This window comes from Bufo bufo, chromosome 1 (genome assembly GCF_905171765.1).
Source record: "Bufo bufo chromosome 1, aBufBuf1.1, whole genome shotgun sequence".
Lineage (NCBI taxonomy): Eukaryota > Metazoa > Chordata > Amphibia > Anura > Bufonidae > Bufo > Bufo bufo.
This window is the reverse complement of record NC_053389.1, coordinates 75,816,038-75,835,324: the sequence shown is the minus strand read 5'-3', so window position 1 is coordinate 75,835,324 and position 19,287 is coordinate 75,816,038.

Sequence of the window (19,287 nt, the reverse complement as noted above, 5' to 3'; positions counted from 1 at the left end):
TAGGAACACCATACTAATACGGTGTTGGACCCCCCTTTTGCCTTCAGAACTGCCTTAATTCTACGTGGCATTGATTCAACAAGGTTCTGATAGCATTCTTTAGAAATGTTGGCCCATATTGATAGGATAGCATCTTGCAGTTGATGGAGATTTGAGGGATGCACATCCAGGGCAAGGAGCTCCCGTTCCACCACATCCCAAAGATGCTCTATTGGGTTGAGATCTGGTGACTGTGGGGGCCATTTTAGTACAGTGAACTCATTGTCATGTTCAAGAAAGCAATTTGAAATGATTCGAGATTTGTGACATGGTGCATTATCCTGCTGGAAATAGCCATCAGAGGATGGATACATGTTCTCATTCTGTTTACGCCAAATTCGGACTCTACCATTTGAATGTCTCAACAGAAATCGAGACTCATCAGACCAGGCAACATTTTTCCAGTCTTCAACAGTCCAGTTTTGGTGAGCTTGTGCAAATTGTTGCCTCTTTTTCCTATTTGTAGTGGAGATGAGTGGTACCCGGTGGGGTCTTCTGCTGTTGTAGCTCATCCGGCTCAAGGTTGTGCGTGTTGTGGCTTCACAAATGCTTTGCTGCATACCTCGGTTGTAACGAGTGGTTATTTCAGTCAACGTTGGTCTTCTATCATCTTGAATCAGTCGGCCCATTGTCCTCTGACCTCTAGCATCCACAAGGCATTTTTGCCCACAGGACTGCCGCATACTGGATGTTTTTCCCTTTTCATACCATTCTTTGTAAACCCTAGAAATGGTTGTGTGTGAAAATCCCAGTAACTGAGCAGATTGTGAAATACTCAGACCGGCCCGTCTGGCACCAACAACCATGCCACGCTCAAAATTGCTTAAATCACCTTTCTTTCCCATTCTGACATCCAGTTTGGAGTTCAGGAGATTGTCTTGACCAGGACCACCCCCCTAAATGCATTGTAGCAACTGCCATGTGATTGGTTGACTAGATAATTGCATTAATGAGAAATAGAACAGGTGTTCCTAATAATTCTTTAGGTGAGTGTATATATTTCTAAAATTGTAACAAATAATGAAATAATATACAAGGAGGGCTCTAATATACAGAGAAAAAACAGAAAAACACTTTCTGGATGAATATTGTAAATGCAACAATGAAAATCTATACCTCACATCTAAAAGAGGGACATTTATGGAGCAAAGAGGGACAGAGGGACTAAGATCAAAAAGAGGGACTGTCCCTCCAAAACAGGGACACTTGGGAGGTCTGCTGTAAGGTATTGGACATAAAGGCAATTCGTTAACTATGCTAATTTATATTAAAGATACAAGTGAAACTACCTCAGAAGGCCACCTCTTTGAGAACCTACCCCTTCCAGACTGACGTTTACCATGACCAATTTTTCTACCTAGTATACCCTATGGAAGCTGCTATTTCACGAGCAGACCACCACCCTAACCAACTAAAAACACTATTTTGAGCAAATTTTCAGAAGGAACCCCTTTGAAAAGAACACACGTAGTCTGGAAGCAGGTCTGGACTGCTCTGCATCACCAGATTGGAGTGAGTAGACTTGTAAGAAACATTAATAAGAAGCTGTCACAGAAGGAGAAAGTGTAGCCTAGGAGTAGTGCCCTGGACAGCCTATACGAGTACTGAACAATTCATCCTGCGGACTGCTACTGAGGTGTCAAGGTTATCAGCGAGGGGGGACAATGAAGACATTGCCAGAAAATATTGCAAATCATAGCAGGCAGAGGCTGCAGTGGTCACAACTCTAATAACCCCTTTACACTACTCAAAGCGTTCCTTCCCAAAAATCTCCTGCTCCTAAATGAAGGAGACTGCTGTATTTAAAAGCATTAATGCCATCACTTGTCTCCATAGATAATCACTTGCCAGCAGCAGAGTGCTGTTTAGGCTACTTTAACACTTGCGTCATTAATCCCGGTATTGAGATCCGACAGAGGATCTCAATACCGGAATTAAACGGATCTGTTTTGATTTTACACATCATGATGCATCCGTTCAGTTAGGATGCTGTTATGTGAAATCAAAACGGAAAAAAAACGGATCTGTCACTAAATACATTGAAAGTCAATAGGTGACTGATCCGGTTTTTTAGGTTACTGTTTTTATGTCCGGTCACAAAACGGAACGCTGCTGGAACGGAAGAAATCCTGATGCATCCTGAATGCATTTCTTTTCATTTTTTTTTCCCGGTATTGAGATCCTCTTCTGGATCTTAATACCGGAAAACTACAACACAAGTGTGAAAGTAACTTAGGCTACTTTCACATTAGCGTTTTCAATTTCGCTATTGAGATCCATCATAGGATTTCAATAGCGGAAGAAAATGCTTCCGTTTTGTCCCCATTCATTGTCAATGGGGACAAAACTGAACTGAACGTTACATTTGGTTGCGCTCCCATCGCGGACAGAATAACGCTGCAAGCAGTGTTTTTCTGTCCGCGATGTGGTGCGGAGCAAGACGGATCCGTCCTGACACAATGTAAGTCAATGGGGATGGATCCGTCATGGCTATAGAAGACATAATACAACCGGATCCGTTCATGACGGATGCATGCGGCTGTATTATTGTAAAGGAAGCGTTTTTGCAGATCCATGATGGATCCGCAAAAAACGCTAGTGTGAAAGTAGCCTTAGGCTACTTTCACACCAGCGTTTTTGCTGGATCCTTTATGGATCAGCAAAAACACTTCCGTTCTGATAATACAACCGCATGCATCCGTCATGAACAGATCCAGTTGTATTATGTTTAAAATAGCCAAGACGGATCCGTCATGAACACCATTGTAAGACAATGGGGGACGGATACATTTTCTATTGCGTCAGAGAAAACGGATCCGTCCCCATTGACTTACATTTTGTGCCAGGACGGATCCGTCTTGCTCCGCACCACATCGCGGGCAGTAAAACACTGCTTGCAGCGTTATTCTGTCCGCGATGGGGACACAACCAAGCGGAACGGAATGCATTCTGGTGCATTCCGTTTAGTTCAGTTCACTTTTGTCCCCATTGACAATGAATGGGGACAAAACAGAAGCATTTTCATCCACTATTGAGATCCTATGACAGATTCCTATGACAGATCTTAATAGCGGAAAGGGATAGCGCAAGTGTGAAAGTAGCCTTAGACGGCATGATCTGCTGGTGGCAAATGATGAGTTAGGTGACCACATGAACGATCCTATTACCCGATGAACGAGTGTTTCAGCATTCATACGAACGCTTGTTAGCGACAATCTGCGCAATGTCCGGGCAATGTGAAGGGGCCTTAGGCCTGTTACTAGTATTCATGATCTTTCAGGATGCAGTGGAAAACAACACAAGCTCATTTTAGAGAGCCGCTCTTTTACCTTTTAGATTTTTACTTCAAATGCCAACCATTGTGCAACCAGTTTGTTTCAGGTCTGGAGTATATACCGACTGTATTTGACTATTCTTGTGCATTGAGTGAAAATATTTTTAAGGACGATGAAGTGGCTCTGAATAACCAACGAAGTAAATCTTGTTCCTAAAACCACATGAAGTGGTCTTATGCCTTGGCAAGGTTCTGCATGTTGTAGGAAGCAGCATAAAACCATTAAAGAAACATTTTCCATCACAACCTCCTGCACAGTTCTCCCCATCACAAGGTACAGTACAAACGGCAGTATTGTATGGGGGAGACTGATGCCACTAATATCTGCTGACTGTTGTCCAATGTGTTTGGATCAGTAATGACATAAAACATGAAGAGAATTAAATGTGTGAACCAAGCCTTAAGGCCCTTTTACAGCGGCTGAGAAATGGGACGAATTATCGTAGAAATCCTCATTCTTCAGGTGATCAGATCTTTCATGTGGCACCCAAAATTGGCATTTGTGGGCAGTACATCCCCCTGTGTAAACAGGGATGTGCTGTCAACAAACTCTGAGTCTGTGTGTGGGGATGAATGACATGGTCCAAATTGTGTGGTCATCTCTTGTGAGATTTATATATACAAACTGAAAAGAATGGCGTGGTATTAACCACTTCCCGCTACGCTAACGCCGAAAGGCGTCATTGCTGCGGTGCTCCCAGGCTACACTAACGATTGGCGTCATCTCGCGTGAGCCGAGATTTCCTGTGAACGCGCGCACACAGGCGCGCGCGCTCACAGGATCGGAAGGTAAGCGAGTGGATCTCCAGCCTGCCAGCGGCGATCGTTCGCTGGCAGGCTGTAGATGCGATTTTTTTAACCCCTAACAGGTATATTAGACGCTGTTTTGATAACAGCGTCTAATATACCTGCTACCTGGTCCTCTGGTGGTCCCTTTTGCTTGGATCGACCACCAGAAGACACAGGCAGCTCAGTAATAAGTAGCACCAAACACTACTACACTACACCCCCCCCCCCGTTACTTATTAACCCCTAATCACCCCTGATCACCCCATATAGACTCCCTGATCACCCCCCTGTCATTGATCACCCCCCTGTCATTGATCACCCCCCATTAAGGCTCCATTCAGACGTCCGTATGATTTTTACGGATCCACTGATACATGGATCAGATCCGCAAAACACATACGGACATCTGAATGGAGCCTTACAGGGGGGTGATCACCCCATATAGACTCCCTGATCACCCCCCTGTCATTGATCACCCCCCTGTCATTGATCACCCCCCTGTAAGGCTCCATTCAGATGTCCGTATGTGTTTTGCGGATCCGATCCATGTATCCGTGGATCCGTAAAAAACATACGGACAACTGAATGGAGCCTAACAGGGGGGTGATCAATGACAGGGGGGTGATCACCCCATATTGACTCCCTGATCACCCCCCTGTCATTGATCACCCCCTGTCATTGATCACCCCCCTGTCATTGATCACCCCCCTGTAAGGCTCCATTCAGATGTCCGTATGTGTTTTGCGGATCCGATCCATGTATCCGTGGATCCATAAAAAACATACGGACGTCTGAATGGAGCCTTACAGGGGGGGTGATCAATGACAGGGGGGTGATCACCCCATATAGACTCCCTGATCACCCCCCTGTCATTGATCACCCCCCTGTAAGGCTCCATTCAGATGTCCGTATGTGTTTTGCGGATCCGATCCATGTATCCGTGGATCCGTAAAAAACATACTGACGTCTGAATGGAGCCTTAAAGGGGGGGTGATCAATGACAGGGGGGTGATCACCCCATATAGACTCCCTGATCACCCCCCTGTCATTGATCACCCCCCTGTCATTGATCACCCCCCTGTAAGGCTCCATTCAGACTTTTTTTGGCCCAAGTTAGCGGAAATTTTATTTATTATTTTTTTCTTACAAAGTCTCATATTCCACTAACTTGTGTCAAAAAATAAAATCTCACATGAAATCATCGTACCCCTCACGGAATCCAAATGCGTAAAATTTTTTAGACATTTATATTCCAGACTTCTTCTCACACTTTAGGGCCCCTAAAATGCCAGGGCAGTATAAATACCCCAAATGTGACCCCATTTCGGAAAGTAGACACCCCAAGGTATTCGCTGAGGGGCATATTGAGTCCATGAAAAATTGAAAGGGAGACTCTGTGAGAAAAAACAAAAAAAGATCAATTTCCGCTAACTTGTGGCAAAAAAAAAAAATCGATGAACTCGCCATGCCCCTTATTGAATACCTTGGGGTGTCTTCTTTCCAAAATGGGGTCACATGTGGGGTATTTATACTGCCCTGGCATTTTAGGGGCCCTAAAGCGTGAGAAGAAGTCTGGGATCCAAATGTCTAAAAATGCCCTCCTAAAAGGAATGTTGGCCCCTTTGCGCATCTAGGCTGCAAAAAAGTGTCACACATCTGGTATCGCAGTACTCAGGAGAAGTTGGGGAATGTTTTTTGGGGTGTCATTTTACATATACCCATGCTGGGTAAGAGAAATATCTCGGTCAAATGCCAAGTTGTCTTTTGACGAGATATTTCTCTCACCCAGCATGGGTATATGTAAAATGACACCCCAAAACACATTGCCCAACTTCTCCTGAGTACGGCAATACCACATGTGTGACACTTTTTTGCAGCCTAGGTGGGAAAAGGGGCCCACATTCCAAAGAGCACCTTTCGGATTTCACCGGCCATTTTTTACAGATTTTGATTTCAAACTACTTTGCACGCATTCGGGCCCCTAAAATGCCAGGGCTGTATAACTACCCCACAAGTGACCCCATTTTGGAAAGAAGACACCCCCAGGTATTTCGTGATGGGCATAGTGAGTTCATGGAGGTTTTTTGTCACAAGTTAGTGGAATATGAGACTTTGTAAGAAAAAAAAAAATAAAATAAAAAATCATCATTTTCCGCTAACTTGTGACAAAAAATAAAAAATTCTAGGAACTTGCCATGCCCCTCACGGAATACCTTGGGGTTTCTTCTTTCCAAAATGGGGTCACTTGGGCGGTAGTTATACTGCCCTGGCATTCTAGGGGCCCTAATGTGTGGCAAGTAGTTTGAAATCAAAATGTTTAAAAAATGACCTGTGAAATCCTAAAGGTGCTCTTTGGAATGTGGGCCCCTTTGCCCACCTAGGCTGCAAAAAAGTGTCACACATGTGGTATTTCCGTACTCAGGAGAAGTTGGGCAATGTTTTTTGGGGTGTCATTTTACATATACCCATGCTGGGTGAGATAAATATCTTTGTCAAATGCCAACTTTGTATAAAAAAATGGGAAAAGTTGTCTTTTGCCAAGATATTTCTCTCACCCAGCATGGGTATATGTAAAATGACACCCCAAAAAACATTGCCCAACTTCTCCTGAGTACGGCAATACCACATGTGTGACACTTTTTTGCAGCCTAGGTGGGCAAAGGGGCCCACATTCCAAAGAGCACCTTTCGGATTTCACCGGCCATTTTTTACAGATTTTGATTTCAAACTACTTTGCACGCATTTGGGCCCCTAAAATGCCAGGGCAGTATAACTAGCCCACAAGTGACCCCATTTGGAAAGAAGACACCCCAAGGTATTTCGTGATGGGCATAGTGAGTTCATGGAAGTTTTTATTTTTTGTCACAAGTTAGTGGAATATGAGACTTTGTAAGAAAAAAAATCCCAAAAAATAAATCATCATTTTCCGCTTACTTGTGACAAAAAATAAAAAGTTCTATGAACTCACTATGCCCATCAGCGAATACCTTAGGGTGTCTACTTTCCGAAATGGGGTCATTTGTGGGGTGTTTGTACTGTCTGGGCATTGTAGAACCTCAGGAAACATGACAGGTGCTCAGAAAGTCAGAGCTGCTTCAAAAAGCGGAAATTCACATTTTTGTACCATAGTTTGTAAACGCTATAACTTTTACCCAAACCATTTTTTTTTTTTACCCAAACATTTTTTTTTTATCAAAGACATGTAGAACAATAAATTTAGAGAAAAATTTATATATGGATGTCGTTTTTTTTGCAAAATTTTACAACTGAAAGTGAAAAATTTCATTTTTTTGCAAAAAAATCGGTAAATTTCGATTAATAACAAAAAAAGTAAAAATGTCAGCAGCAATGAAATACCACCAAATGAAAGCTCTAGTAGTGAGAAGAAAATGAGGTAAAATTAATTTGGGTGGTAAGTTGCATGACCGAGCAATAAACCGCTAAAGTTGTGGAGTGCCGATTTGTAAAAAAGGGCCTGGTCACTAGGGGGGTATAAACCTGTGGTCCTTAAGTGGTTAAACAAGCAGGAAGTGCTCAAACCCACATGCAGTCGTGCATATACACTCACCTAAAGAATTATTAGGAACACCTGTTCTATTTCTCATTAATGCAATTATCTAGTCAACCAATCACATGGCAGTTGCTTCAATGCATTTAGGGATGTGGTCCTGGTCAAGACAATCTCCTGAACTCCAAACTGAATGTCAGAATGGGAAAGAAAGGTTATTTAAGCAATTTTGAGCGTGGCATGGTTGTTGGTGCCAGACGGGCCGGTCTGAGTATTTCACAATCTGCTCAGTTACTGGGATTTTCACGCACAACCATTTCTAGGGTTTACAAAGAATGGTGTGAAAAGGGAAAAACATCCAGTATGCGGCAGTCCTGTGGGCAAAAATGCCTTGTGGATGCTAGAGGTCAGAGGAGATTGGGCCGACTGATTCAAGCTGATAGAAGAGCAACGTTGACTGAAATAACCACTCGTTACAACCGAGGTATGCAGAAAAGCATTTGTGAAGCCACAACACGCACAACCTTGAGGCGGATGGGCTACAACAGCAGAAGACCCCACCGGGTACCACTCATCTCCACTACAAATAGGAAAAAGAGGCTACAATTTGCACGAGCTCACCAAAATCAGACTGTTGAAGACTGGAAAAATGTTGCCTGGTCTGATGAGTCTCGATTTCTGTTGAGACATTCAAATGGTAGAGTCCGAATTTGTCGTAAACAGAATGAGAACATGTATCCATCCTCTGATGGCTACTTCCAGCAGGATAATGCACCATGTCACAAATCTCGAATCATTTCAAATTGGTTTCTTGAACATGACAATGAGTTCACTGTACTAAAATGGCCCCCACAGTCACCAGATCTCAACCCAATAGAGCATCTTTGGGATGTGGTGGAACGGGAGCTTCGTGCCCTGGATGTGCATCCCTCAAATCTCCATCAACTGCAAGATGCTATCCTATCAATATGGGCCAACATTTCTAAAGAATGCTATCAGCACCTTGTTGAATCAATGCCACGTAGAATTAAGGCAGTTCTGAAGGCAAAAGGGGGTCCAACACCGTATTAGTATGGTGTTCCTAATAATTCTTTAGGTGAGTGTATATAGGGGGGCAAATCCTGCACTTGTGGCCCATTGCTAATGACAATCCCCAGCAAAAATGCACACAGTGGAGGATGACCGCAGCGAACTACAAGTACCACAATAGACATCCTACACAAGATAGAAATTATGTGGATGTGATAATCAATATAACAATATAGCAAAATAATAGCAAAGACAGGTGCACTCTGCGGACTTACTAAACCCTCAAACTGATCTTAAAATTGAGAGATTAGCCAACATGTCCTACGGTGTAGGACATGTCTGAGCCCGAGCACCGCGCCAAGGTTTTTCAAGTAGCTCGGGACCTAACACTCACCTACCTGTGCCTATGTGGGCAATACCAGGAGCCAGTGGGCAAATTACAGGAGCATGAGGCCGACTCACAAACAAATCACCAGTTACCTCCAGCATGTAACCATGCTTGCAATGGGAGGAGGGAGGAGTCTGCGAGTCCCACTCAAGACTGGCTGATAAGGCCCAGGCCTCACAGGTGCACCTAAATGTAGCCTGTAGATGGAAAGCTATCTTATGTATGATGTCTATTGTGGTACTTGTGGTTTGCTTCGGTCATCCTCCACTGTATGAATTTTTGCTGGGGATCGTCATTAGCAACGGGCCACAAGTGCAGGATCTGCTCCCCTGTATATATATGCACAACTGCATGTGGGTTTGAGCACTTCCTGCTTGTTTAATTCCACGCCATTCTTTTCAGTTTGTATATATATAGAGATGCCTGGAGGTGTATAAACTCCAATTTAAATGTGCCTGCTTTCCATCTACAGGCTACATTTAGCTGCACCTGTGAGGCCTCGGCCATATCAGCCAGTCTTGAGTGGGACTCGCAGACTCCTCCCTCCTCCCATTGCTAGCATGGTTACATGCTGGAGGTAACTGGTGAGTTGTTTGTGAGTCGGCCTCATGCTCCTATAATTTGCCCACTGGCTCCTGGTATTGCCCACATGGCGCAGGTAGGTGAGTGTTAGGTCCCCGAGCTACTTGAGAAACCTTGGCGCGGTGCTCGGGCTCAGACATGTCCTATTATTTTGTTATATTGTTACACCTCTTGTGTGCTAGTTACACCAGGGAGTCAAACCAGATGGGATAATTATCGTAGAAACCCTCATTCCTCAAGTGATCAGATATTTCATGTGGCACCCAAAATTGGCATTTGTGGGTCTGTCAGTAGAGTGGACGAGATCACTGTTGAGTCTAATGGTAATATGTTAGAGACTCAAGTGACATTAATTTTAGGCCTACAAAGAAAATTTCTTTGTCAAGCCTGTTCTAACTTTCTCACTCTCCTTACTCAGTTTCAGTGTTGTATCGAGCAGGAACTGTCTTCTCCTCATGTGCCAATCTCGGCTGCTGTTCTCCTCAAATCCTTGGCTGGTAACATCATGTTGTGAGACTCATGTTACTGATAGTGATGAGCGGCAGGGACAATATTCGAATTCACGATATTTTTCGCGAATATTTGGTAGAATATTCATCATATATTCGCAAATTTGAGATTATTTTCTTGATCGCGAAAAATCGGCAATGTAATATTCGCATAATGCGCGTGAAATACAGGCGTGGGTCACTATAGCTACATTTTTCAAGCTACTAAAAGTTTCCTGAGACTGGAGAACATGGTTGGCATGGCAGAACATTAAAAATGCCTTTATATGCAGATAGAGTGCTCCAATATATTCGCGATTGCGAAATCTGCACTAATGATGCAAATATTTTGGTGCAATATGAGCAACTTCACATTTTAACAGGTCTGACTACTTACAGTATTACTGATTGGTGCACTATGTATTGTTGTGAACTTGTGACATCACAGCACTATGTCTGTAGCATGTATGTATGGACAGCAGAACCTATCAGCTACACTATATCACTATCTAACCTACACTGACTATCTCCCACTAACTATCTGTATTATATATATATATATATATACACATATATATACATATATAACTTAAGCTAACTAACTAATGTAATGACACAGCAAAGCACACTGCTGTCTTTCTCAGATCTGCAAAATACTGCATACAAGGGCTGCTGGGGAGGTTCTTATATAGTAAGGGGCCGGCAACTATCCTATTGGTTGCTAGGGATGTTGCTAAGCTCAGACATAGACATTGCAGCCTTCTTATTGGCCCACAAGAAGGGAGGTTACTGATGAAAACAAAATCTAGAATAGTCGAAATTACGAATATATATCACTATATATATCGAAGTGACGATATTCGCAATTAATATTCGCTATTCGAATATTCGCGCCCAACACTAGTTACTGATCGAGGTATATACCCTTTTGCTGGTGCTTCTGACCCGGATTCTCATTCCTATTTGACCACTTTCCTGACATTGCTTTCCTTGTGATGGCTCTAATCCTGGCTCTCATTCCTATATCATCTTCTGGCCTTCTGAATCCTTACCGCTTTCCTGGTGACAACCCATAGTTACATTTTTGACTATGCTACTGCACCACAGAGCTTTTTTCTGCCAATCCATGTGTATTCTGGGTACAGTGACCTGAGAATCTTTCTGCGGTAAAAGCCAATGCCTTCCTTTTGTGGGTTAAGTGTGAAAAGGATGAAGACCATGGGATCTATTAGGCTTTGTATCTTAGTCTAGTCAGAGCCAAATGGATTGTGCTTTACAGAATCAACATTTCCAGTAGGTGACCTCAATAAACTGGTTGGATTATACAATTATGGCCATGTGCCATGTTTTTGTTTTAATACAATCTACATTCTTATCATGAATAAAGTCTGTAGCCTTGTGAAACCTTCCTGGATGAATAGCTATTCAATGAATAGCCTGGGCAATAAAATAAAATAAAAAAAACTAACTGACATTGTATAGTTGGGTAGAATTTCACCAGATGGTAAGAAACTTTGAATAACCTACTTTTTTTTTTTATGGACTTGACCAGTAGAAGTTGTGACACTGGAGAACACCTCTACATACAGTGGAATGCGAAAGTTTGGGCAACCTTGTTAATTTGTAAAGAGGAATGGTCCAAAATACCTTCAACCAGAATCCAGACTCTCATTGGAACCTACAGGAAGCGTTTAGGGGCTGTAATTTCTGCAAAAGGAGGATCTACTAAATATTGATTTCATTTATTTTTTTCTGGTGCCCAAATTTATGCACCTGCCTAATTTTGTTTAAACAATTCTAGCACACTTTCTGTAAATCCAATAAACTTCATTTCACTTCTCAAATATCACTGTGTGTGTCTCCTATATGATATATTTAACTGACATTTTTTATCGTAACAACCAACGATTTATACAGGAAAATCATGACTATTAACAAGGTTGCCCAAACTTTCGCATCCCACTGTATAAGGTTGTCACAAAAAAAAATATATATATATACAGTATGGACCAAAAGTTTGGACACACCTTCTCATTCAAAGAGTTTTCTTTATTTTCATGACTATGAAGGCATCAAAACTATGAATTAACACATGTGGAATTATATACATAACAAACAAGTGTGAAACAACTGAAAATATGTCATATTCTAGGTTCTTCAAAGTAGCCACCTTTTGCTTTGATTACTGCTTTGCACACTCTCTGCATTCTCTTGATGAGCTTCAAGAAGTAGTCCCCTGAAATGGTCTTCCAACAGTATTGAAGGAGTTCCCAGAGATGCTTAGCACTTGTTGACCCTTTTGCCTTCACTCAGCGGTCCAGCTCACCCCAAACCATCTCGATTGGGTTCAGGTCCGGTGACTGTGGAGGCCAGGTCATCTGGCGCAGCACCCCATCACTCTCCTTCATGGTCAAATAGCCCTTACTTTCAAAGTTTTCCCAATTTTTCGGCTGACTGACTGACCTTCATTTCTTAAAGTAATGATGGCCACTCGTTTTTCTTTACTTAGCTGCTTTTTTCTTGCCATAATACAAATTCTAACAGTCTATTCAGTAAAACTTTCAGCTGTGTATCCACCTGACTTCTCCTCAACGCAACTGATGGTCCCAACCCCATTTATAAGGCAAGAAATCCCACTTATTAAACCTGACAGGGCACACCTGTGAAGTGAAAACCATTTCAGGGGTCTACCTCTTGAAGCTCATCAAGAGAATGCCAAGAGTGTGCAAAGCAGTAATCAAAGCAAAAGGTGGCTACTTTGAAGAACCTAGAATATGACATATTTTCAGTTGTTTCACACTTGTTTGTTATGTATATAATTCCACATGTGTTAATTCATAGTTTTGATGCCATCAGTGTGAATCTACAATTTTCATAGTCATGAAAATAAAGAAAACTCTTTGAATGAGAAGGTGTGTCCAAACTTTTGGTCTGTACTGTATATATATATACATTTGCAAGAAAAAGTATGTGAACCCTTTGGAATGATATGGATTTCTGCACAAATTGGTCATAAAATGTGATCTGATCTTCATCTAAGTCACAACAATAGACAATCACAGTCTGCTTAAACTAATAACACACAAAGAATTAAATGTTACAATGCTTTTATTGAACACACCATGTAAACATTCACAGTGTAGGTGGAAAAAGTGTGTGAACCCCTACACTAATTACATCTCCAAGAGTTAATTGGAGTGAGGTGTCAGCCAACTGGAGTCCAATCAATGAGATGAGAGTGGAGGTGTTTGTTACAGCTGCCCTGCCCTATAAAAAACACACACCAGTTCTGGGTTTGCTTTTCACAAGAAGCATTGCCTGATGTGAATGATGCCTCGCACAAAAGAGCTCTCAGAAGACCTACGATTAAGAATTGTTGACTTGCATAAAGCTGGAAAGGGTTTTAAAAGTATCTCCAAAAGCCTTGCTGTTCATCAATCCACGGTAAGACAAATTGTCCATAGATGGAGAAAGTTCAGCACTGATGCTACTCTCCCTAGGAGTGGCCGTCCTGTAAAGATGACTGCAAGAGCACAGCGCAGATCGCTCAATGAGGTGAAGAAGAATCCTAGAGTGTCAGCTAAAGACTTACAAAAGTCTCTGGCATATGCTAACATCCCTGTTGGCGAATCTACGATACGTAAAACACTAAACAAGAATGGATTTCATGGGAGGATACCACAGAGGAAGCCACTGCTGTCCAAAAAAACCCATTGCTGCACGTTTATAGTTTGCACAAGAGCACCTGGATGTTCCACAGCAGTACTGGCAAAATATTCTGTGGACAGATGAAACCAAAGTTGAGTTGTTTGGAATAAATACAACACTATGTGTGGAGAAAAAGAGGCACAGCACACCAACATCAAAACCTCATCCCAACTGTGAAGTATGGTGGTGGGGGCATCATGATTTGGGGCTGCTTTGCTGCATCAGGGCCTGGACGTATTGCTATCATCGAAGGAAAAATGCATTCCCAAGTTTATCAAGACATTTTGTAGCAAAACTTAAGGCCATCTGTCCACCAGCTGAAGCTCAACAGAAGATGGGTGTTGCAACAGGACAACGACCCAAAGCATAGAAGTAAATCAACAACAGAATGGGTTAAACAGAAGAAAATACGCCTTCTGGAGTGGCCCAGTCAGAGTCCTGACCTCAACCCGATTGAGATGCTGTGGCATGACCTCAAGAAAATGATTCACACCAGACATCCCAAGAATATTGCTGAACTGAAACAGTTCTGTAAAGAGGAATGGTCAAGAATTACTCCTGAGCGTTGTGCACGTCTGATCTACAACTACAGGAAACGTTTGGTTGAAGTTATTGCTGCCAAATGAGGTTCAACCAGTTATTAAATCCAAGGGTTCACATACTTTTTCCACCTGCACTGTGAATGTTTACATGGTGTGTTCAATAAAAACATGGTAACATTTAATTCTTTGTGTGTTATTAGTTTAAGCAGACTGTGATTGTCTATTGTTGTGACTTAGATGAAGATCAGATCACATTTTATGACCAATTTGTGCAGAAATCTATATCATTCCAAAGGGTTCACATACTTTTTCTTGCAACTGTATATACTGTATTTATATTTTATTTAAAAAAAATCTCTTATATATATAAAAATTAGTTTCTGTCTGTCCCGATGTCTGTCTGTCTGTTCTTTATGCACAACCAAATGACTGAACCGATCTTCACCAAATTTGGCACCCAGTTACATCAGGTGTCCGGGGAGGTTTTAGACCTAAGACGTACCGTTCCTGAGATATTCCCAAAAAATGACCTGCATTAGCCAATAGAAGCCAGCAAGCCTTTCACTTCAAATCCCAACTGCCATACACACGGTCACATGTTCGTTATCAGCCAGTAGAAGCTCGCAGGCTCTTAGTCTCCACATACACACAGTTTTACTCCAGGTTTCCATAACAACCCAGCCATTTTTCTTCACTGCTGTAGGTCAGCTTTAGGCTAGGGCTACACGACGATAATAAGTCGCACGACACATAGGGCACAACTACACTGCTACATGCATCCATCTTGGATGGATTTTTTGCGACTGTCGTGTCGCAGTCTCAGCATGTAGCATACTGACACTATAGCCCAGGGGTAGGCAACCTCCGGCACTCCAGGTGTTGTGAAACTACAACTCCCAGCATGCATACTTACTCTGTTCTTCTCCAAACCCCATAGAAATGAATGGAGCATGCTGGAAATTGTAGTTTCACAGCAGCTGGAGTGCCGAAGGTTGCTGACTGCTGCTATAGCCTATCATTATAAAAATTGTTGCACCACATTGGTACTACTAAATGTCGCACAACACATGTAATCATGTAGCCCTAGCCTTAAAGGGGCAGGGCGCTGTGGAGGTCACTGTTGAGGGGGCAGGGGCCACTATTAAAGGGGCAGCGGCTGTGGAGGCCACTGTTGAAGTGGTGGGCACTGTGGAGGTCACTGTTAAAGGGGCGTTCACTGTGGAGGACACTGTTAATGGGGCAGGCTGCTGTGGAGGTCACTGTTAAAGGGGCGGGTACTGTGGAGGTCACTGTTAAAGGGGCATTCACCATGGATGTTACTTTTAAGGGGGCAGGCTGCTGTGGAGGTCACTGTTAAGGGGGCAGGGGCCACTATTAAAGGGGCAGCTGCTGTGGAGGTCACTGTTAAAGTGGTGGGCACTGTGGAGGTCACTGTTAAAGGGGCATTCACTGTGGAGGTCACTGTTAAGAGGGCAGGCCTCTGTGGAGGTCACTGTTAAAAGGGCGGGCACTGTGGAGGTCACTGTTAAAGGGGCGTTCACTGTGGATGTTACTATTAAGGGGGCAGGCTGCTGTGGTGGGGTTTCTGTTAAAGGGGCGGGCACTGTGGAGGTCACTGTTAAGGGTGCAGGGTACTGTGAGGTCACTGTTAAGGGAGCAGAGTACTGTGGCAGTCACTTTTAAAAAGATGGGTGCTGTGGAGGTCTCTGTTAAGGGAGCAGGGAACAGTGGAGGTCACAGATAAGGGGACGGTATCCTATGGAGGTCAGTGTTAATGGGCGGGGTGCTGTATAGGTCGCTGTTAAGGGGACGAGCCCCTTAGGAGGCCAATGTCAAGGGAGTGAGGTGCTGTGAAACTCACTGTTAAAGGGGTGGTCTGCTTTGAAGGTCAAAGTTAAGGGGATGGGCTGCTGTGGATGTCCCATTTTAAGGATGGGGGGCACTGTGGGGGGGGGGGAAGTGTTAAGGGGTGAAGGGCTGTGGAGTTCACTGTTTAGGGGGCCGGATACTGTAAAGGACACTGTTATGGGGGATACTGTCAATATCTTTCAACGACACACAGAAACATTAAATGAAATGAATTAAATTTTCCTGTGCAATGCTGGGTCCTACTGCTAATATATATATAAGAAAAAAGTGGCAGCACCATCTAATAAAGAAGCAAATGGGAATGAGCAAACCCAGTATATAAAAATAGAAAAACGGGCAGCACTCCATAAAGTATAATGAAAAATAATTTATTCACCCATATAGGCAATGCGACGTTTCGGCTCAATGCTGGAGCCTTCCTCAAGCAATGTGTTCAGACAAAGTGCTCAGTATATATAGTGAACTCAATCAATGTGCCAATTTACAATCAAATACAAACAATCATAGGAATAATCATAAAAATAAACTGTGACATGAAATTAATGTATCATCCTGATACATATCAAGTATAATAGTGATTGCAATATATGATAAAAATCTTTCCATGTGTAAAAAACATTACCAACAACATGAATGTTTAGATGAAGTTCAGACGTTTCTTTACTGAAGATAACTTGTATCTAAGCAGTATACAGCTTTGGTCTCTGGTCCCAGCAGGCTTTGGCAAGGATTGGGACAGGAATAAATACTTCTGCTTTAAATTTGGAGCTTGCAGGATAAGTCGTCTGCTTGGTAGCTCTGTAATTGTGTCAGGAATTAATCTTCTGCACTTTTCTGTAACTTCTGCTTTGTGGGGACAGACTAGCTGAGGAGGAATGGCTTCTCCTAGGTCTCTGGACTTAACTCACAGATAGATACTCAGGGGATGCTTTCTTCCTGTAACTCTGGAGATTGTATGTAGTTTTCTGCTCTCTTCATCCAGCTGAGGCCGAAGGTGCTCAGACTGGGTATATGATCAAGTCTCAGCCGAGACAAGATCTTTGCTGTCTTCCCTAGGTAGGGGGATCTCCTGAACGCTACCACACAGCCTTCCCCTAACATGGGGGAAGGCTACACTAACTCTAACTTCCTTCTCCACCCATGCTGCAGGATGTAAGAAGGTCCACACCTCCACAGAGGGGTAGCTAAGCTGGAATAATCCATTCCAGCCTAGATATACTAAACTAGGACTAGTACCATGCCAATGGAGTTGCTGCCACCTGCTGGTGAACCTGAAAAATTACAGGAACAATGGTGTTTAACATGGTTTTAGATACACATTTGTGACGACATAATATAAATTACATCAGATGACAATATAACGGCTCTTAGAAGATAGTAGCGGAGTAGAGGCATGTAGTAACACAACTCTGGGGTGTTACACACCTTGATTTTGATTTTCTTCTATTTCAATTTTTGTTTTCATCTTCTTTTCTTTCTATCCCACAAGGATGTTTTGCTGTGTTAGAATGAGAAGGATATTTCTTACTGCTAAACTGACAATGCTCACAACAAGACAAGGAGAAATCTAGGGTTCCACATGATAGCTTGGCTTCAAGGTTCAAATCTGCTTGAAGTAACAACACCCTATGAGGAGTTAAGTGATGCTCTAGCACCACACGATAGCTAATCCTTGTGTTTCACCTGTCCCTGTTTGATAGCCTAGTGGTGCAATCTGAGCAGGAAGGTTCTCTAACTTCTTATTTACTTATACTTAGTTATTTCTAATTTTGGGAAGTCAATACATTTTATTTAAACTTTAAAGGAAGTATGTCATAACATCTTCATATGTTAACCACCTCTATCAGTCTGCAGGGCACATAGACCTGAAATAAACCATACCTTTTGTTCCATCCCACAGAAAAAAAATATATATGCAAAGTAGGCCCTAAGTGCCTAGTGGGGCGTTTTCTGGCCTTGTAGCGTCCAAGCTCACCGCATCTAACCGATCCCAGCTCTTCCCCTTGGTCAGTATTGCCTTCCCCCTTTGCTCGTGATGTCACACTTGCCTGATTCCAAATCTTACCCAACCACAGATGATGTGAAAGCTCCAGAAGGAGTTCAGGGCTCCAGTCCTGTTCTTGCCCACAGTACGTTTTACAATGCAAAGGCATGGGCTGGGCAGTAGTCTACATCTGTGCAAGATTTGGATGCGGTGACATCAGGAAGAGAGTGAAAAGGTTTTACAGACAAATGAGGAGCTGGGATCGGTTAAAAGTGGCTGGCTTGGACACTTCCAAGGCTAGAAAAGGCCCTCCTTGACACTTGGGGCCTCATTAGCATATCAAACAAAATTATTTTTCTGCAGGATAGATGAACCGCTACTATAACAATAGGTATGTTTTATAACAGGTGTCCATGTACTGCAGGCAGATGGCGGTACTTTAACATGAGGCGATAGACTCCCTTTAAATGCTGTAGTGCTTGAACTCACTGGGGGATATTTATCCTGTGCGATAGTTTTGACGTCTGCGATAAATTTATGAAAATGTAAAAAAAATGCCAATAAATGTGCTGCCTCTTTACATTAATTTACAAATGTTTTTCTTTCAAGTTTTTATGCTACCACCTCCAAAAAGTTACTATTCATAAATGTATCCAAACCTTGGCCGAGCAGTAAGGCACTCTCACTTTTTACTCCACTTCTAGAAAGTGCCGTGCATGGGGCAAATGGGTCTAATTTCTGTAGAATTTCTGTCGGTTAATAAATGTGTCCCACAGCAGATAACACACTATTGTAGAGGAAAAGGAGCAAACAAAGGGCACAGATATACGGTAGTACATTGATGAATGTGGGCCACTGTCTCAACATGTCCAGTTCTAGTAATTGCACCCAAGTAACTAAGCTTTTGCACTGCACTTAAACCCATAGTTGTCTGCCCTTTGTACACTAATGTTAGCAGTGCCATAATGCCCTCACATGCAGGTGGAAGTGTGGCTTGGTGTAAGTAGAGCATTAAGGAAATATAACT